This window comes from Hyaena hyaena, unplaced genomic scaffold (assembly GCF_003009895.1).
Source record: "Hyaena hyaena isolate Hyena2069 unplaced genomic scaffold, ASM300989v1 scaffold_2, whole genome shotgun sequence".
NCBI lineage: Eukaryota > Metazoa > Chordata > Mammalia > Carnivora > Hyaenidae > Hyaena > Hyaena hyaena.
In genome coordinates this window covers 1,309,595-1,331,587 of record NW_024080634.1, presented here as the reverse complement: position 1 = coordinate 1,331,587, position 21,993 = coordinate 1,309,595, and the positions used below count along the sequence as shown (strand labels likewise).

The 21,993-nt window shown below is 46.0% G+C and overlaps 1 non-coding gene and 1 pseudogene across 1 annotated transcript; one reads left to right on the top strand and one right to left on the bottom strand.

Annotated features, from left to right (window-relative positions):
• The first annotated feature begins 3,852 nt into the window (after positions 1–3,852).
• On the top strand, positions 3,853–3,955 carry LOC120230409. The gene has a single exon (XR_005528006.1). It is a non-coding gene; the product is annotated as a U6 spliceosomal RNA (small nuclear RNA).
• Positions 3,956–11,474: 7,519 nt separating this feature from the next.
• The window catches only part of LOC120230174, a 14,248-nt pseudogene continuing 3,729 nt past the window's right edge, over positions 11,475–21,993 (bottom strand).

The window sequence follows — 21,993 nt, the reverse complement described above, 5'->3', positions numbered from 1 at the left end:
CATCAGCCCACCCCTCTGCAGCTCTCCACCTGCAAGAAGGAAGGTTTGCTCATTCCTGTAATTTACTTATCCTGTGTCTGTTTCACTCTGTCCTCCCGTGTTAGAATGTGAGCCGTCGTGAGTGCAGAGCCTTGCTTGTCTTACTGGCTGGTGTATTCCAAATGCCTGGAACCATCAATAAGCATTTGAGAATGAATGACTTCTATCTCTACTCCAAATAGCTTATTGGAGGGGCACTTGGGTGGCTCAGTGGGTTAAGCATCTGACTTCAGCTCAGGTCATGATCTCACAGTTTGTGGGTTCGAGCTCTGCGTCGGGCTCTGTGCTGAAGGCTCAGAGCCTGGAGCCTGCTTCGGATTCTGTGTCTCCCTCACTCTCTGCCCCTCCCCTGCTCATGCTCTGTCTCTCTCTGTCTCTCAAAAAATGAATAAACGTTAAAAACAAACAAACAGCTGATTAGGTATGAGAACGCAAGTCCTCATGTGGGGATTGGGGACTTGTTCTCACCCCCACCCCTTTTGTCCAGCAAGCCAAGGCCCTTGGGTCCAAAGATCTCAGATAGGACAGAGGAAGACAGAGAGCTGAGTAGGAGGCCACACTTAGGCAGTAAGCCCAAAACTTCACCTTCCAGCATGGGAGATGGAGCCGGAAACAGGGTTAGGAAGGAAGGGTAGGGCTTTTCCCTGGGTACCCTTTTGGGCCATTTGACTTTGCCGTGTTCATGTACTGTGTTAACTCTTCCAAAAATATTATAGTTTTTTTAAATGCTTAACTATTAAAAATACTGCTCAGCAAATTTTTATAAGATCTAAGATTCACCTTTGGTTGGAGCACCGGGGTGGCTCAGTCAGTTCGTCAGACTCTTGATTTCCACTCAGGTCATGGTCTCATGGTTCATGAGTTTGAGTCCCACTGTGCTGACAGTGTGGAGCCTGCTTGGGATTCTCTCTTTCCCTCCCTGTCTGCCCCTCCCCTGCTCACACTCTCTCTCTTTCACTCTCGCTTTCAAAATAAATAAATAAGCATTAAAAAAAAAGAAAAAGATTCACCTTCGGTTGGGACTTTAAAATCAAGCCAGCTAGCCCCAAAGTGAGTTGCTTATGTTAAGCCCACGTCACCAAACCGAGAATTAGTTGAACTACGGTTTTGGCTCCAGAAATGGAATCTTAAACCAGTCAGTCAGGAATCAGCACTCGCTGAGTGTTCTGCCTGACAGACTCCGTGTCTTCCCCAAAGGAAAGTAACCTATCATCATGAACCCACTTTTTTTGCCCCATGTAACTTCCTTGTTTCTCTTCCCTTCTGCCTATAAAAGTCTTTCATTTTCAGATAGGAGCTCCTCAGGGCTCCCATCTGCTAGATTGGATGCTGCCTGATTCCGACTGATTATTGCTCAAAGTGTTTAATATGCCTCAGTTTACTTCCAACAAGACTGAGGTAAGTTTGTCAGTTTTCAGAGAGTCTTTTCCTTTGGAATTAAAAATAACTGAAGGCCAGCTCACAAGAGTGTCTTTCTTCAACTTTGACCTTGCCTGTGTCCTTCATCATTAAACCATGAGTGCCAACATAGCGCTGGCACAGAGTAAACTCTTAATAAATACTTGATGAATAAACTCTTAATAAATACTTGGTAAATAAATCAAAAGAAGGTGCAGGCTGCTTATGTCCCTTAGGTCTGCATTTTGCTAAGGAAAGGATAGTCGTGTCAAGTCTGATACTCCGGTTAGATACATCCTTGATCTTCTTCCGTGTCTGGCTCAGAGCTCCTCACAAAGCCCTTGCAGTTCTCTAAGTGTTAAGACTATTGGTGAGGTGACTCTTGGAAGTACCTGAGGATGGGAACCGGTTCCCCTGAGAAGCAACCGTGTGCTTTGAAGCTTAGAACTTAAAGTCACGTCCCCTGCCCTGCGCCAGGGGGACAGGCCGGCGGTTGGGTCTCACCAGTGGCCAGTGGCTTAATCAGTTAGGCCTATCCACTGAGATCTCTGCAAAATCCCCAAAGGACGGGTAGAGTAGAGAGCTTGTGGGTGGGTGAACATGTGGAGATTTCGGGAGAGGGGCACCCTGGGAGAGGGCATGGATGCTCTACACGCATTCCCCACGCTCTGCCCTGCGCATCTCTTCCAGCTGGCTGTTCCTGAGTTCTGTCCTCTTCTGATAAACCAGTAATGTAGCAAGTGACATGCTCCTCTTAAGTTCCATGAGCCGCTCTAACACATTAATCAAGGCCAAGGAGGGGGTCGTTAGCTGGTTGGGTCCATAGCTGGTTGGTCAGAAGCACAGGTGATAAATTGGGCTTATGACCAGCTTCTGAGGTTGAGGGGTGGGGAGACCATTCTTACAGGACTGAGCCCTTACCCTGTGGAATCCGATGCTCTCTCTGGGTAGATAGTGGCAGAATTGAGTTGAACTGTAGCACACTTGGCTGGTGTCCGGATACTTGTTGAATGGTGTGGGGAGCACCTCCCCCCCACCAACATGCACACATTGGTATTGGCACTAGAATTGCTTTACACAGAAGTTAGCAGAGTATATACTATTTATTGTTCATTAGTTGTGATGATAGGTGACAACCTCAGATTGTATGTTGGGCCAAGAAGCCCAGACTCTTCAAACTAGAGAAAGATGGAAGGTATCTGAGTAGTCGGGGAAGCCCAAGATGCTGGTTGATTTCCCTTAGAGCATCTTCTAAGAATGGCCCACATGACGGGAAGTCATATTTCGATCAATGTCATGTTTGTATTGAAGGAGCTGACCATGAAATGATCATTGGGACAGGTCAGGACTGTCTGGAGCCAATCCACCAACTGAAGATGTGGAAAACTGTAGCAGACCCCTGTTCAGGAATATTAATTGACACCAAACCCACAATATAAGTGACATGTGACAAGACCCTGACCTTTTTTTCGTTTGTTTGTTTATTTTTGAGAGAGAGAGAGTGTGTATGTGGATGAGCAGGGGAGGGGCAGATTGAGGGAGACAGAGAATCCAAAGCAGGCTTTGCACTGACAGCAGAAAGCCCGATGTGGGGCTTGTACTCACAAACTGCAAGATCATGATGTCAGATGAAGTCAGACACTTAACCCGCTGAGTCACCCAGGTGCCCCAAGACCCTGGCCTTTTTTTTTTTTTTTTTTTAAGTTTTATTTATTTACTTAGAGCTGGGGAGGGGTGGTGGGGGGAGAGAGAGAGAGAGAGAGAGAATCCCAAGCAGGTGCCAACACAGAGCCCAATCTAGGGCTCATACTCACAAACCATGAGATCATGACTTGGCTGCTTGAATGACTGAGCCACCCATTCATTCTTAAGAGAGGTGTAGGGATCTCTCCTTATAACTTGGTAAGAGGTGGCTGGACCAGGTTTTGACCTAGAACCATCCCCTCCTGTGGGCTCATGGAAAAAGGGAGCAATCTGTCAGCCAGATCAGAGTGAACATTTCTCTGAAGAGCATGTTTGCTTGTGGGGCGGGGGGTGGGGGGAGTGATTTTCCACTGCTACCCTCCAAACTCCAGGCAAGTAATGCCTAGAGTGCAGGGGTTGGCTGCCTACAAAGGAGAAAGACCCAATACCAGGCCAAGCTGCAGGAGGTCCAGGGAGTGTCTAGAGAGGGCAGGAGTTGTAGCCTGTTGTGGGATGAAGAGGAGTTGGGCAATGGAGGAGGACTTTGCTTTTCACATTTACTCTCTGTTCTGCTTAATTTTGTTTTTAAAGATTTTATTAAGTAATCTCTACACCCAATGTGGGGCTCGAACTTACAACCATGAGATCAAGAATTGCATGTTCTACCACCTGAGCCAGCCAGGTGCCACCTGCTTGATTTTTAATTGTTCTGAAGCGGGTTATATCTATTGGTTGCTTTGGTAGCACAGATACTAAAATCGGAATGATACACGGAAGATTAGTATAACCCCAACACAAGGACGGCACACAAATTCGTGAAGCACGTTTGATCATGATGAGCACTGAGTAATGTATAGGATTGTTGAATCATTATATTGTATACCTGAAATTAATATAATGCTTCGTATTAATTATACTTGAATAAAAAATAAAAAGACTGAATAAGAGACAGCCCATGTTCCTGGATAGGGAAAACAAATATGAAGATCTCAATTTTGCAAATTATTTTATATTTTTAATTCAATTCTGATGAGGATTCCAATGGGTTTCTTATTTGGCAGAGTGCTGACAAAGGATTCGAAAGCTTGTTTGGAATGATATATTGGTGAGAATGATTTAGCAAATTAAAAAAAAAAGCTGTTAATTTGCTTAAAAGCCATTTTGGCCCCTGTCTGAGGAGAGTGACTCTCAGGGATGTTAAATGCTTCCCAGTTCTTTTTTTTTTTTTTTTTTTTTTTTTGGCTTTTTAAGTTTCCGTTTTAATTCCAGTTGGTTAAGGGGAGCCTGGCTGGGTCCATCAGTAGAGCATATGACTCTTGATCTCAAGCGTCATGATTTCAAGCCCCACGTTGGGCATAGAGCTTATTTTAAAAATATAACAACAGGAGCTCCTGGGTGGCTCAGTCAGTTAACTGTCTGACTTCGGCTCAGGTCATGATCTCACGGTTTGTGGGTTCGAGCCCCATGTCGGGCTCTATGTTGACAGCTCAGAGCCTGGAGCCTGTTTCAGATTCTATGTCTCACCCTCTGTCCCTGCCCCTCTCCCACTTGCGCTCCGTCTCTCAAAAATAAACATTAAGAAAAAAAAAGTAAAAAATATAATAACAATAGTAATAATTTCAGTTAAAATACAGCATTATATTTCAGGTATGCAGTTTTTTTTTTTTTACTGTTTTTTATTTATTTCTAGGAGAGAGAGAGAGAGACAGCGTGAGCAGGGGAGGGTCAGAGAGAGAGGGAGTTACAGAATGAAACAGGCTCCAGGCTCTGAGCTGGCAGTCAGCACAGAGCCCGACGCGGGGCTCGAACCCACGAACCGCGAGATCATGACCTGAGTGAAAGTCGGACGCTCAACCGACTAAGCCACCCAGGCGCCCCGATATTTCAGGTATGCAGTTTAACGAACGCCTCCCCAGTTCTCACGCGTGTAGAATCACGGAGAGGTCTGGCTAATAATGCAGGCTCTGACAGCAGATCCACGGTGGAGCCTGGAGTTGTACATTTCCACCAAGCTCCCAGGTGTCCCTCTGCCGCTGGCGCACGGACCACACTTTGAGTAGCGAGGGTTAAGCCACTTGCCCAAGGCTACCCGGGCAGGACTGGAATTCTGATCTTCTGTGTCCCAAAACAAGATGGGCTTTCTTCTGCCTTTTTCTTTCAGCTTATGTCGACAGCCCCTGGAAATGAGAACCTCCTAGACGGTCACAAGCCACCCGCATTGCCTGTTTTGCTGCCTCTTGCCATGTTGCTGTGGGGAAATGGTGTATCTTAAAACAATTACAAATGATTCTGTTCAGTAGCAGCCTTCAGTAGAATTATGTTTCCCCGGAAGCAGTTATGTAACCAGTTATATAACAGCAGCCTGGGATAGTGCCCTTTGGTCCTTGCCAGGAGTTTGCCAGAAAAGAGCCCACCAGATTGTAGACATTCCTTACTCCTTTCCTAGACCCTGCCCCTAACCTTGCCCCTGGGAAATCCAAAGGGAACCCTGCTTATCCCTCTGAGCAGTCCTCCGGGACCACCCTGAGGACCTCTGATGTGTGGCTGTGCACTGTCCTTTGTGGTCCCTTGTGCTGGGCCATCCCATCTAGCCCTCCTGACCTCCCTGAGTGGGAGGGTTCATTATACCCCTTTTACAGTGAGGAAACTGAGGCTCCGACTCATTAAATTTTTGCCTAAGGTCACACACTCAGAATTCAAAGATTTCTCCGTCTGAGGCCAGTGTCCCTGCTCATTACCACCCACTATGCCGAAAACAATGCAGGTCCCCACCGGGGCAAGTCTGTAGGAAGACCCTGGAGACTTTTCAGTGGGTTTCAGTGGAGCAGCCCACAGCCCTGTTCTTTAGCCTGCCTCTCCCCCTCACGGAGAGGACCGTAGCTTTCTTGATCTCCCTGTACATTTCTCTTTCAAACGCTCACCCCACAAGGTGGAGAAGCCATGTCTCAGCCGGTTCAATTCTCCCTACTTGATTCCACATCTTCCGGGGCAAGTCAGGCTGCTTCATCAAGTCAAGGTTGTTTCCCTTTTCTTTCTCCACAGCCGCTCGTCACATTGCTGGCCCACTCTTGTCTTTCAAGCCTTTATTTCAATGTCACCTTTTTAAAAAAATTTTATGTATTTTAAGTAATCTCTGTAACCAATGTGGGGCTCGAACTCATGACCCTGAGATCAAGAGTTGTATACTCTTCTGACTGAGCCAGCCAGGTGCCCTTCTTTGTCACCTTCTAGACCATTCCTGACCATGGGAAAACCACCCACCCATTCTCTACCGAACACTGTTTTACTCCTCTGTAAGCAATGGCCACCCGCTGGTATTTTTCTGGTTTGTTTTTATCATTTGTGTCTCCCCATCATCACTCCCACCAATGCTTGGCGTTAAGAAATACTTGTTAACTGATAAGCAGAGTTTCCCTGGGAGGAAGCTTCTGGGTTCCTTTGAGGGAACGAGAAAGGGCAGAGGAAGGGGGCAGGGAGGAGCAAGTCTCCAGTGAGAAGTCTTCTCATCCGTTTCCATCTTGTGCCCCAACAGGCACCCCCCCCCCCAGCGCTTTGGGAACCAGGCGTTGGGGCTGGGCTCTCCCAGGCATCTGGCTGTGTTGTGAAGAAATGAAGCAGCCGCCTGTGGCTGTGGGGTCCTCTCCAGGGAAGGCTGCAAGAGAGCCAAGTCCCGTAAGAGCAGCTGGGACGGGCTCAGGGAGCTGGAGAAGGGGCCCTCCATCTTCCTCCAGATCACACCCGTGCCCGCAGCGAAAGCTCTGAGGGGACGGGGACAGGGCTCCTCGCTCCCAGCCCGCTGTCCCCCCTCCTCTCCTCCTCCTCCTCTCCGCTGTGAGGCCTGGCCTCGTGTCTGTGAAACTTTGTCCTAAATGGGGGCGGAACATTTTTCCGAATGTCAACAACATTCCCACGGCTAAGATTTAAAAAGCGAACAAAGAGGTGAACTCACACCTTTTGCACAGATTGCAAGCCAGTTTTCACTGTAACAGTACCTCACCGGGAAATGTAATTTGATAGAAGAGTAAGGCTTGTTAATCTTTGGATTCCCTTTTTTTTTTTTTTTAATTTGCTGCCCAAGCTGAAAATGGGCACCACCTAGGGGTCCTGGATGCACTCAGAGAATGATAGTGAGGCCAGCTGGGCCTGAGCCGATAGATAAGGGGCTCAAGCAAGCACATTTCTTCGACCCTTTGATGAGCAGAGAAAAGTATCAGATGCAATTCTCAGTCACCAGTATCGATTGTACTTGCTCTTTCCGAAGGCCATCGTTCAGTTCACTCCTGAGTCCTCTGTGCCAGCCTCCCTTCTGTTATGCTTGGGTTCCACTACCCCCAGTCCTGGTGCTCAGCCACGGGGGCTCCTCCATCCCAGATGTGCAGTTGCAGAGGCTGAGCCCCGCTGTGCTGGTGAGCAGGCACCCTGACTTGTCATAATGGATTAAAGGAGAGGGCATTGTGCAGTGAAGAATTAACCTTGCCCAAAGCGATCTGGTCTTTGCCCTCAGTCCACAGGAGTTGATCTCCAAACCCTGAGAATGTCCTTCCTGATAAGAGTGACTTTGTTTACTTGGATCCTCGGGCCGTGCCAGACGGTCTAACAGTGTGATTCGTGTGGGGGCGCTGGTCATGCGGTATCAGCTCAATCCTTGGACAGACTGGAGACTGAGATCAGCCGTGTGGGTGACCGACCATGTCCTCCAGATCAAGGCCCAAATAAAACGAGCTCGACACCATGGCTTGAGTAAACTTTCCTGGTTGGCAGTAGTCCATGTCTATTGTCACACACTGTCTCCAAGAGTTGACACTGTCCATGGCCTCACCGGGAGAGGGATAGCTGGAGGCTTTGTGTATGGAACTCGCTCAGACCCTATGTGTCTCTTCCCTTGGCTGCTTTTCATCTGTATCCTTTCACTTAATAAATCATAACAGCGAGTATAATAGGTTTCAGCAAGTTCTGAGAGTCCTTCTAGTGAATTCTTGGACTTAGAGTGGCTGTGGGAATCCCTGGACATGCCACTGGTGTCAGAAGTGAAGGTAGTCCTGGGGACCGTTCCCTAACGTCATAGGCACTTAGCAGGAGCCCAAACATGGATCCCTAGTCCTAGATTCTGTACTCGCAGGCTGCACAGGCCACTTCATCTCCGTGAACCTCCTTTTGCTCGCCACTCAGTGGGGAGGGAGTTGTCTGTGTGCTCCTGCGGGAGGCTCTGTGCACGTTGGCAAGCTGTCCAGTCCACACCAGTGCAGCACTGGCACGGACGTGCGGCCTGCCCTCTCTCGTCTCGGCAGATTTCATCCTGGCGATAATGACAGCGAGGATCCCATTCCTACAATCTGACTAACCTTATCTGTCTAGACAGGGAGGAAAGAGGGGTTGGAGTTGAAGAACAAGTACTTAGAGCCTGAATGGAAGCCATTTCTCTGAGATGAGGTCTCAGGAGCCACTTACCTGGTGGAAGAAAGCAAGTTCTGTGCACGGAACAAGACATGAATTTAAGCTACGGCGCAGCTGTCAACAGGACAAAACCTCAGAATCTTGACGACCTACTCTGTGGCAAGGCTGTGAGGAAGCAGTCACTCACACATGATGGTGGGGATCCAATATGGTACATCCCCCGTTGAATGGAATTGAGCAGTATCTAACAAACGTACATGGTATTCACCTTTGACCTAGAAATAGCACTTCTGGTGTTATCCTGAATTATACTTTTTTCTCTCTCTCTCTATACATAAGCTCTATCCATGTAGCACCAGTTAGGAAATAGAATCTTGCCAAGTTCAGAGAGATTTTACTTTCTTAATAAGTAATAGATAGATAGATAGATCTTTTTTATACCTTTTATCTAGAGCCAACCATTTGTTAACGTTTTTATTTTTATGTCACACTTGCTCATGAACACTCTCTTCATATATGTATATATACATGTATATATGTGTGTATATATTTATAATGTAAATATATTTTGCCAAATGAGACATTTTTGCCAAATCATTAAGACTACTGATATGTACTCTTTACATCTAGATAATTCAGCATATATCTACTAACAACAAAAACATTCTCTTACATAATCTCAGAAAAATCATCTAATTCAAGAAATTAGTATTAATACAATATTATTGTTTTTTTTGTTTTTCGGGTTTTTTTGTTTTATTTTAGAGAGAGAGAGAGCATGTGAGGTGGGAGGGAGCAGAGGAAGAAAGAGAGAGAGAGAGAAAGAGAGAGAGAGGAGCGAGAGAGAGAGAGAGAGAGAGAGACAGAGAAAGAGAGAGAAAATACCAAGCAGGCTCCACGCCCAGCGTGGAGCCCAATGTGGGGCTCAGTCCCGTGACTCTGGGATCATAACCTGAGTTGAAATCAAGAGTTGGATTCTTAACCGACTGAGCCACCCAGGCGCCCCAAACAGGGAAAATATATTAAACAGTAGTATTGTCGGCGTGCCTGGGTGGCTCAGTTGGTTAGCTGTCCAATTTGGTTGCGGCTCAGGTCGTGATTTCACAGTTTGTGGGTTCGAGCCCTGAATCAGGCTCCATGCTGACAGCATGGAGCAGGCTTCACATTCTGTCCCTCTCCCTCTCTCTCAGCCCCTCCCATGCTCACACACACTCTCTCAAAAGAAATAAACTTAAAAAAATGTTAGATAAATGCATATATATTTTTCCATGTTCATATTTTGTCAGTTAACCCAGTAATATCTTTCATAAACCTTTGTTTTCAGGGTTGGCTCTAGTCCTGGGTTAAGCAAGACATGTAATTGTCAAATCTCTTTAATCTCCCATAATCTGGAAGCGCCCCTCCGCCTTACTTTGTCATGACATGTACATTTCTGAAGAGGACAAGTGCCTAGTTTTGGAGAGGGCGCCTTGATTGGGGCTTATCTGATTGCTTCCTTGAGATTATTCTGATTACACATTTTGGGTCTAGAGTACTGTGATCTCTGTCTTATTATTAGTGTTCAAATGTTAGACACTTGCTCTGTGGTCGACATTATAAACTCTGGGATGGTTCTCCACTATAAAGGTGTTTTTTCCTCTATATGATTAATAACTCACCTGTAGGGGGGACACTTTGGAGCCTCAGTTAATATCCTGCTCTAGACTGTCTCACCCAAAGGAATCAGTGAACTCAGACCTTGTAAAGAAAATGGAGTCTCCTTGAACTTGACAAGATCCTAAAACTTTACCTATCAGTGCTGTAACTATTTTCAGAGTAAACAGGGGAGCCTCAAGCTCAGGAGTCTTTAACTGGTGTCCCCAAGGGGTCCTCGGATAGAACTCAGGGGGCCCTAACATTTGGCAGGGAGAGCAGTGAGGCTGATACTTTCACCAACCTCGAAGTAAAATTCATTCGTCTTTTCAATTATGAATGAGACAACAGGCCACAGCAGGACCAGTGACTCTGTCACCCACGGAAATTCCAGATGCTTCTATAGCACATTACAACTGATACAGACTATTATTTACACTCATCAGTCCTTTGAAATCCTGAGTTCTTAGACTCCTCACTTAGATCTTGTTATTCAGTGTATTAATAAAGAAGCACATATATTACGTATCGAGTTTTAAGTACATTTTGATGTTAGGATTTCAGCAGCATTTTTCCTTTGTCAGCCTGTGCACTTGACTTTCTGCACTTTTCGCAATGCATTAATGCATTTGGGCTGTCATGACAGAGTACTAGGGGCTGAGCGTGTATCAATAGCCGACATACATTTCTCACAGTTCTGGAGGCTGCAAGGCAGATCAGGAGCCGGCCTGGAGGTGCTGAGGGGGTTGCAGACTGGCCGCCTCCCCGCATGTGGAAGGGGAGGGAGCTCTGTGGGGTCTGTTTTATAAGAGCACTAATCCCCGTCGTGGGGGCTCCACTCTCCTGACCTGAGCACCGCCCCAGAGTCTCACTCCCTAATTCATCCCACTGGGCATTAGGAATTCAACATATGAATTTGTGCGGGACTAGACACCCGGACCAGAGCAGCGCCTGGGAACGTCATCCCGAGCAGGAGTCCATGGCACAAAAGGGGTTAACAGCGCCTGCCTCTGCTCTCTCTCCACTCCAGCTGGCCCTCCTTACCTCTCCAGAATCACCTTTGAAAACCCCAGCCTCTCCTTTTTTTCCCCATGGTTTCCCTCTGGTGGGTTTGCTGCTTGGGGCGCCAGAAGCAAGAAGCTGCTTGGAGGTTTGCCCTGCCTGGCATCGGGGTTTTCATCGCTGCTCCCGCTCATCTGGCCTCCCCCAGACACCCCTTTGTTCTGTTGCTGGTGACATGGACTGTCTCCTCCTCTGCTTCAGAAAGAAAGCCTGCTGCTCTTTGAGACTTGGTGCCTCTTGAGGTGACCCCTGGACCCCAGCCCGAATCAGTACCTCCTCTCCCCCTCCCCCGCCCGTTTGCTCAGCGCTTCGTTCGCCTTCCCAGCCCTGACCAGCACCTGCAGGTGTTTGGACTTCACCTGTGTCGCCACTGGCTTTCCTACTGGATGGGAAGGCCCTTGGGGACGTCCTTGGCCCTGGCAGCCGCCGGGACCCTCTGCCGGAGTTAGGTTTGTGGGGTTGAGCAGATGCGGATCCCCACGTTGCAGTAAGTGAGGTGAGAAGCCCCAGGGTCAGAACCCGAGGCTTCTAAAACCCCTGAATTTCTTCTTCCCGAGAGCCGCACGGACTCTCTCTAATTTTCATATGTGAAAAGTTCTAAACATTCAGAAAAGTACAGAGAATGATTGAGTGAACCCATCACCGACATTGAACAATTAACATTTTGTCATTTTTTGGCTTCATGCTTTGTTTTATATAATTTACTGAAGCATTTTATTTATTTTTTAAAATGTTTAGTAATTTATTTTGAGAGGGAAACCAAGTACAAGCAGGGGAGAGCGAGAGTGAGAGCGAGAGAATGAGAATCCCAAGCAGGCTCTATGCTGTCAGTGCAGAGCTGGACGCAGGGCTCAATCCCACGAACTGTGAGATCCTGACCTGAGCTGAAATCAGGAGCCAGAAGCCTCGCCAGCTGAGCCCCCCAGGTGCCCCTCCTGCATCATTTTAAAGTCAATTACAAAGATCATAGCAGCTCAACCTTAAATAAAGGACAGTGTCTTCCAGAACAATTCCTTCGTCACCATAAGAAAATTAATCCCTTAGCATCTTCCACATAGCCCACAGTCACATTTCTCTAGTTGTCCCAAAAACAACTTTGTTACAGCTGGTTTGTTAGAGTTAGCATAGGACAACTCCCAGCTTTTTCTTTGTTCCAGATCCTTGTCTTATTGAGAAAACCAAATCGGTTATTCTGCAGAATGTCCCCCATTCTGAATCGGGCTGGTTTCCTCCTCATGTGGTCATTTAAATTATCCTCTATACTTCCTACCATCTGGCATTTAAATCTAAAATCCTGCTAGGGTGCCTGGGTGGCTCAGTCGGTTGAGCGTCTGACTTCAGCTCAGGTCATGATCTCCTGGGTTCATGAGTTTGAGCCCCGTGTCGGGCTCTGTGCTGACAGCATGGAGCCTGGAGCCTGCTTTGGGGTCTCTGTCTCTCTCTCTCTCTATCTGCCCCACTCCACACTCAACACTCTGTCTCCGTCTCTCCAAAATAAATAAACGTTAAAAATTTTTTTTATTTTTTCCCCTAAAAAGCCTATGTATTTATTTTTGAGAGAGAGAAAGAGCCGAGGAGAGCAGAGAGAGGGGAAAGAGAGAATCTCAAGCAGGCTCCACACTGTCAGCATGGAGCCCAGCATGGGGCTCCAACCCACAAACCACGAAATCGTGACCTGAGCCGAAATCAAGACTTGAATGCTTAAACAGCTGAGCCACCCAGGTGCCCCTAAAAAAAAATTTTTTTTATCTAAAAAATTTTTTAAATTTAAAATTAAAAAAAAATCCTGCTTAGACTTAAAAATATGAAATATTTTTAGTAAGAATATATAAAAGTGATGTCTCGGGCTTTGTATTTCCAAACACCAGGTTGCTTCGACTATCTAGCTGCCCTCTTACTGCTGCTAAGATCTGGTGAGTTCTGGTTAGGGCATCCTATTCTCTTGTGCGTGAGTTGTGCTTCCCGGGGCGCCTGGGTGGCTCAGCTGGTTAAGTGTCCAATGTCAGCTCAGGTCATCATCTCTCAGTTTGTGATTTCAAGCCCTGCATCGATCGGGCTCTCTGCTCTCAGCACAGAGCCTGCTGTTCCCCACCCCCCCGCACTTCTCTCTCTCTCAAAATAAGTAAACATTAAAAGACAATTGTGTTTCCCCCTGTCACCAGCAAGTACTCTCAGGCATGACACTTAGTACCCTGTTTGCCATCGGTCTTTCACTAAAGGGTGTTTCATCTGCTGGTGGATGTTGCTTGAATTAGTTATTTCCTTAGAGTTTGCACCACGGTGATTTTATATCATGACTTTTCTACATTTATTAGCCGGTTTCCTTCTGTAGAGCAGACTTTTCTCATCACTCAGGCCCATTTGGTCTGAAATACAGTCTCTGTAGCAAAGGCAGAATAAATGTTCACATATTTCCCTGTAATGATCCATTTTCCAAGTGAGGTGTTGGAGCAGTGGCTGCCATTTGCTGGTGGCAAAAACATTACTTTGGGGGAAGGAACTTTCTCTTTTTGTTGACTGTCATAATGAGTTTATGATTTGGGGGTTTTCTGGTGGGGGGAGAGTTTTCGGGTCTCATTCTAGAGTCTCAATAAAAATGTTTCTTCCGTTTTTTACCTTGTTAACTTCTAATGATAGTTTCTATTTTATCCCTATGATGATGTGAGACAATTTCATTGCTTTCACCTGGTCAGCAGTACACTGTTTGCTTTCCATTTCCTACACTTCAATTATCAATCCCCTTGGATTGGGCACCTATGTTGCTCCCAATACTTCGTGTGATAGTTAATTTTATGCGTCAGCTTGAGTGGGCCATGGGGGACCCAGACATGTCATCAGACATTATTCTGACCACCTGTAAGGCTGTTCTTTTTCTATGAGAATGATATTTGAATATGTAAACTGAGTAAAGCAGATTGTCCTCTCTTATAGGTGGGACTCCTGCAATCAAGTGAAGACGTGAATAGAACAAAAAGGTTGAATAAGAGGGACCTGCTCCTGCCTGACTCTCCAAGTCTGGCCGGCTGTCTCCTGCTTACCGGCTGTGGAGCTTGGGACTTCTCCTCCTCCAGAATCATGTGAGCTCAGCCCTCATGTTATGTGTGTATACACGCACGCATGCCCACAGGCACGGGTGCCTCCTGTTGGCTCTGTGTCCCTGAGGAACCCTGACTAATGTGCTTTGCTCCCAAGCTGTGCCTTCTCATCCTATCGTGTCCGTGCGCATGCGTGAACCTGCCGCTCGCTGGGCAGCCTCACTCGCACTTTCTCCTCGCTCCGAGGCCCTTCCCTCCAGACTGGGTGGCCGAGGTTACACAGCTGCAGCTGCATGGGAGTCTGCGATTCCTCACATTTTCATTGACACTTGGTTTTCATTCACTGACACTTGGTTTTTATTTTTTCAAGTTTATAACATTTCCTTTCTGCCCAGCAACCTCAGTCAGCAGGAAGTCCACACATATCAAAGGGCCCTCCCGGGCCTACGCTCTCGGGCTTCCAGGCAAGTGGGCCTTGTGCTGTCCTCAGCTGCACCGAGGTGACGCCCCCCCCCCCTTCCTGTGGCTGCCTGTTCTGCCTGCACAGCTCCTCCCACCGACACGCTCAGTCCACAGCCTCCCCTCGAAGATGTCTGTGATGCTGTGATTTCCAGTCAATACACATTTGGTCTTTGTCCCCATCTGGAGCCCACAGCTCCAGAAACCCTTGGAATTTTCCTAAGTGACGATAGCGATGAGGTGTCTTGATGTTCATGACAAAGCCCTCTCTACCGCCCGTGTGTTTATGTCAACGAGGTAACTTGTAGAAAGTGCCTAAGGATCAGGGCTGGTTGCTAGGGAAATAGAGGCTGAAACTGTCAGTCCCGGGGTGCCTGGGTGGCTTAGTCAGTTGCGCATCGGACTCTTGGTTTTGGCTCAGGTCATGATCTCACGGTTTATGAGTTCAAGCGCTGTGTTGGGCTCTGTGCTGCCAGCTCAGAGCCTGGAGCCTGCTTCGGATTCTGTGTCTCCCTCTATCTCTGCCCCTCTCCTGCTCACACTCTGTCTCTCTCTCTCTCTCTCTCTCTCTCTCTCTCAAAAATAAACAAACATTTAAAAAAATAAAAAAAATTTTAAAAACCTGTCAGTCCTGCTCCCTGACCTTGGGGAAGGGAGAGAGAGTAGAGGTTGAATCAATTGCCGTTGGCCAGTGATTCATCCATCCTGCCTATGTAATGAGGCCTCCATAAAAACCCAAAAGGATGGGGGTCAGAGAGCCTCCGCGCTGGTGAATAAGTGGAGGTGCTAGGAGAGCAGCGCGCTCAGTGAGGTCACGGAAGCCCCGCACCCCTCCCCCATCCCTTGCCCTGCACATCTCTTCCATCTGATGGGTCCTGAGTTACAGCCTCTTATAATAAAGCAGTGATTGATGAGTAGAATGTTTCTCTGAGTTAGTTCGGTGAGCCTCTCTAGCAAGTTAATTCAACCCAAGGAGGGATTGTGGGATGCTCCAATTTATAGCAAATCACCAGAAGCACAGGTAATAACTTGGACTTGCTGAAGGGGCAGGGGTGAGGGAGAGTCTAGTGGGACCGACCGACCCCTTAACCTGTGGGATGTGACGGAGTCTGCAGGTAGGTAGTGTTAAGACTGAGCTAATTGCCTGTGGTGGTGGAGAAAGCACATAGTGGAATTGCTTTCCCTTATCTTTGCCTCTCATGGAAGTGAGCATAAGTTGGGGCACCTGGGTGGCTCAATTGGTTGAGTGACCAACTTTGGCTCAGGTCATGATCTCACAGTCTGTGAGTTCAAGCCCCACACTGGGCTCTGTGCTGACAGCTCAGAGCCAGCAGCCTGCTTCAGATTGTCTTCCTCTCTCTGCCCCTCCCCCACTAATGCCCCCCCCCAAAGAAAAAGTAAGCATTAAAAAAATTTTTTGAAAAGGAAGTGAGCATAAGTTTACATGACTTCTGTTCACTCATATTTTCCTTTTGCTCTGGGTTTTTTACATAACTCACTGTTCAATCAGTTGTAGTCATTTTTTTTTTTTTTACCCTTACAGTGTATTTATTAGATTAAGAGAACATCTTTCCTGGCTATAATTATTTCTAAGTATTCTTTTCCTTATTGTGGTAAAATATAAAATAAATTTACCATTTTTAAGTGAACACTTTAGTGGTATTAAATACGTTCACATTTTTCTGTAACCATCGCTACCAGCCATCTCCAGAACTTTCTCATCAATCAAAACTGAAACTCTATTCCCATTAAACAACAACTCCCCATTCCCTTCCCCCAGTCCCTGGTACCCACCCTTCCACTTTCTGCCTCTGGGAATCTGGCTGCTCTGGGCATCTCCTGTAAGTGGAATCATGCAGTATTTGTCTTTTTATGACTGGCTGATTTCACTTAGCGTAAGGTCCATCCATGTTGTGGTGTGTGTCAGATTTTCCTTCCTTTGAAAGACTGAAAAAGGGGCGCCTGTGTGGCCCAGTTGGTTAAGTGCCTGACTTTGGCTCAGGTCATGATCTCACGGTTCGTGGGATCGAGTCCCGTATGGGCTCTGTGCTGACAGCTCAGAGCCTGGAGCCTGCTTCAGTTTCTGTGTCTCCCTCTCACTCTGACCCTCCCCTGCTCACACTGTGTGTGTGTGTCTCTCAGAAATAAATAAAAACATTAAAAAATTTTATTAAAAAGACTGAATAATATTCCTGTGTCTATATATATATATAGATGCTCCCTTAGATCCATGGGAATTCCCTCAAGTTGGTTCTGAGTTTTCATGACAGGGCACCACTGCTCTGTGATCTTGCTTTCTGGGGTAGAAATGTCACTCCTCTCCTACATTCCTTGCTGGAGACCTGGAGTTTGGTCTTTCTCAAGGGATCCTGGGCTCCTCTTCATTGGGAATGGCATTTAGACATCAGCATGTGGGTCTGTGACTACATGTGTCTGAATTTTCCTACTAGAATCCATTCCTTGAAGGGAGCAGCCACATCTTACCTTTGTTTTATCACAGTACCTTACCCATAGCAGGTACGGAATCAGTTTTTACTCCTTTAGATTTGAAAAATATCTTCACACTTGATCATCGATTGAACACCTCATGACGTGTAAACTGTAAACACAGTTGCCAGATTCAGGGGCATCTGGCTGGCTCTGTCGGTGGAGTGTGCGAGTCTTGATCTCAGGGTTGTAGGCTCAAGCCCCATGTTCGCTGTAGAGACTACTTAAAAAAATAAAGTCTTTAGGGGAGCCTGGTTGGTGCAGTCAGTTGAGCATCCGATTTGATTTCGGCTCAGGTTGTGATCTCATGATTGTGAGTTCAAGCTCAACATGGAGCCCGCTGGAGATTCTCTCTCTCTCTCTCTCTCTCTCTGCCCTTTCCCCACTTGCTCTCTTTCTAAAAATAAAAATCTTTAAAAAAAAAAAAACCCAAACAATTGCCAAATTCAAATCATGGACTGAAAAATATTTTTATAATATTACTCAGTTTTTAACATCTGCAAATGTGTCTAGGCACCAATACGACTAAAGAGTAAAAGTGAAAGAATCGTATGAGTTTTAAACCACAGGAATGGATATCATGCATGATTAGTTTGGCCATTTTGCCACCATGTAACTGATTTTTTAAATTGTTTTTTTTTTATTTTTTATTTTTATTTTTTTATTTATTTCTAGGAGAGAGAGAGAGAGACAGCGTGAGCAGGGGAGGATCAGAGAGAGGGAGACACAGACTCTGAAATAGGCTCCAGGCTCTGAGCTGGCAGTCAGCACAGAGCCCGACGCAGGGCCCGAACCCACGAACCGCGAGATCATGACCTAAGCGAAAGTTGGACGCTTAACCGACTAAGCCACCCAGGCGCCTCTGATTTTTTAAATAAAATCATTATCAGTAATGTTTCTGTGTTATTGCTGCGAACAAATCACCCCAGTATAGTGGCTTCACACAGCAATAATCATTTATTATTTTGATGATTTCCATGGCTGTAGATTTAGATTTCAGAAGTGGTGTGGTTCAGTAGTTCTGGCTTAAGGCCGCTCCTGAGGTTATAGTTAGACATTGGCTGGGGCTGCTATTATCTGAAGGCTCGACTGGGGCTGAAGGATGTGCCTGGGTCATGGCTTCCTCACTTGCCTGCACATTGGTGAGAGGCCCTAGTCACTTCCTGTGTGAGCCTTTCCACGGGGCTGCTAGAGCATCCTCACAGCACATCAGTGCTCCCTCAGTGTGGGCGCTCCAGGATTGCCGTGAGAGCCCTTACCACCCAGCCTTGGAAGCCACACGCCACCACTTTCACAGCATTCTGTTGGTCACATAGGCTACCCCAGGTTCAGGCAGGAAGGGGACCGTGCAAGGGTGTGGACACCAGGAGGCAGGGGTCCATAGGGAACATCTTAGAGGCTGGCTACCAGTTTCATGTTCATATATAAATCTTATCAGAATTCAATAACATTTCTGATGATAACTTCAGAACTGCTTAGAAAAGAAAAGAAAATTTAGCTTAATTCAAAGAAGCTTTAGAAGAAACCTAACAGGAGATTTTATCAGAAATTTTCATTCTCAGAGCTCCTGGATGGCTCAGTCAGTTAAGCGTCTGACTTCAGCTCAGGCTCAGGTCATGTGAGTTTGAGCCCTGCATCGGGCTCTCTGCTGTCAGCACAGTGCCTGCTTTGGATCCTCTGTCTGCCCCCTGCCCTTGCTTACGCGCACATGTATGTGTGCTCTCTTTAAAAAATAAACATTAAAAAAATGTTTCCATTCTCTTTTGGTGTGCATAAACCTACATTTGAGTTTTTCATTAGACTCAGGATTCAGAAAAGCTAACAGAAGTGAAGCTGCCTCTTCCCAATGAATATATGTATCATATCATATCATATGTATATTTTATGTCTCATGTGAGATGTACATACCACAAAAACTGACTATTAAGAATCATAGCTAAACTCAATTTGAAAAGTCTTTTTGCAAGTGTTATGAAAAGAAATGTTAAGGGTATTATTTTTCACTATAAGCATTAATTACCTTTTTCACCTCTGTAAACACTTTTATATGCTAAAAGTAGATTCTCTTTGGGGTGCCTGGGTGGCTGAGTCAATTAAGCATCAGACTTCGGCTCAGGTCATGATCTAGCCGTTTGTGGGTTCAAGCCCCATTTCAGGGTCTATAACTGACAGCTCAGAGCGTAGAGCCTACCTTGGATTCTGTTTCCCTCTTTCTCTGACTCTTCCCCACTCACATGCTGTCTCTCTCAAAAATAAATAAACATTAAGATAAATTTATAAAAGTAGGTCACATTTGTGATTTTTGGGGGGGTAGTTAAATGAAACTATAGAACTTCTATTCCTAGAAGATCCTGACCCTTTGGAAGCACTTAGACCAATGATAACAGAGCCCAGTCTGCAATTTGTAGGACAGACTCCATGGATCTATCTTTGCTCGCATTTTTTGGTACCAAGATCAGAGTAGTGTCTTACACATCGACCCAAACTCAAATAATTAGTGACCCCCATCTTGGGGATAGTTATGAAGGGGCCTCGTACAGCAAGATCAGGCCACTTTAAAACACCCCCTAGGGGTGCCTAGGTGGCTCAGTCTTCTAAGCATCTGACTTTGGCTCAGGTCATGATCACACAGTTCATGAGTTTGAGCCCCCCTTCAGGCTCTATGCTGATAGCTTGGAACCTGGAGCCTGCTTCAGATTCTGTGTCTCCTGCTCTCTCTGTCTCTCCCCCACTCATCTGTCTCCCTCACTGCCTCCCCCTCTCTCACTACCTCTGTCTCAAAAATAAACATTCAAGGGGCGCCTGGGTGGCTTAGTTGGTTAAGCGTCCGACTTTCGCTTAGGTCATGATCTCACGGTTCGTGGGTTCGAGCCCCGCGTCGGGCTCTGTGCTGACTGCCAGCTCAGAGCCTGGAGCCTGTTTCAGTCTGTGACTCCCTCTCTCTCTGACCCTCCCCTGCTCACGCTGTCTCTCTCTCTCTCCTAGAAATAAATAAATTAAAAAAAACATTAAAAAAAAAAAAGTTACTAAAGTATAATTGGTATATAATATTGTATTTGCTTCAGGTATGCAGCATTAACAATTACATATTTGTATATATTGTGAAATGATCACTGCATTTCTAGTTAACATCTGTCACTAAATACGGTTATAAATTTTTTTCTTTTGTTTCTTATGATGAAGACTTTAAAGCTCTACTCTCTTAGCAACTTTCAAATATGAAACACAGTATTATTAACTGTAGACACCATGCTATACCTTACATCCCCAGGGCTTATTTATTTTATAGCTGGAAGATTGTACCTTTTGTCCATCAACCATTCCCCCCACCGACCCACCTGTCCCCCCAGCACCCACATCTGTTCTCTGCATCGATAAGCTTGGTTTTTTGTTTGTTTTGTGTTTTAGATTCCACATATATATGGAATTTTTAAAGTTGTATTTATTTAATCTGTACATGTGGGGCTTGAACTCATGACCCTGAGATCAAGAGTCGCATGCTCTTCTGACTGAGCCAGCCAGGCGCCCCTACATATAAATGGGTTATATGGTGAGATTATATGGTATTTGTCTTTCTCTGTCTGATTTATTTCTCTTAGCTTCATGCCCTCAAGGTCCATCCGTGTTGTCACACACAGCAGGGTTTCACTGTATACCATATCCTGTTTATCTAGCCATCCACCCGTGGACACTTAGGTTGTTTACATATCTTGGCTGTCGTAAATAATGTTGCAGTGAGTGAACATGGGGTGCTTGTATCTTTTCAAATCAGTGTTTTCATTTTCTTAGAATGAATACCCAGAGGTGGAATCACATGATATATTAGTTTTATTTTTAAATAAAAAAAAAATTATTTTTTGGGAGAGCTCAAGTCAGGGAGGGGCAGAGAAAGGGGGACAGAGGATCCAAAGCAGGCTCTGCACTGACAAGCTGACAGCAGTGAGCCCTCTATGGGGCTCGAACTCACAAACCACTAGATCATGACCTGAGCTAAAGTTGGATGCTCAACCAACGGAGCCACCCAGGTGCCCCTGTTTTTAAATTTTTTTAAAGTAAGCTCTACACCTAACGTGGAGCTTGAACTCATAACCCCAGGATCAAGAGCTTCATGCTCTACTGACAGACAGCCCGGCACACCTTCAGTTTTAATTTTTTGAGGAGCTGTCATACAGTTTTCCACAGTAGCTGCACCAGCTTGCATTCCTAACAACAAGGTACCCTTTTCTCTCCATCCACACCAACAATTGTTATTCGTTGTCTTTTTGATATTAGCCATTCTAACAGGTGTGAGGTGATATCTCATTGATTTTGATTTGCATTTCCCTCTGGTGAGTGATGTTGAACATCTATTGGCCATCTGGATGTCTTCTTGGAGAAAATATCTATTCAGATCCTCTATCCACTTTTAAATCAGATTGTTTGATTTATTGCTATTGAGTTGTATGAGTTGTTTATGTAGTTTAGGTATTAACTCCTTATCAGATAAATCATTTGAAAATATTTTCTCCCATTCAATAGGTTGCTTTTTCACTTTGTTGATTATTTCCATTTCTCTGCAGAAGCTTTTTAGTTTGATGTAGCTTAGTTACTTATTTTTGATAAAACAAGGCCCTATATCGGGGCACCTGGGTGGTTTAGTCGGTTAAGCGTCCGACTTTCACTTAGGTCATGATCTTGCGGTTCCTGGGTTCGAGCCCCGCGTGGGTCTCTGTGCTGACTGCCAGCTCAGAGCCTGGAGCCTGTTTCAGTCTGTGACTACCTCTCTCTCTGACCCTCCCCTGCTCACGCTGTCTCTCTCTCTCTC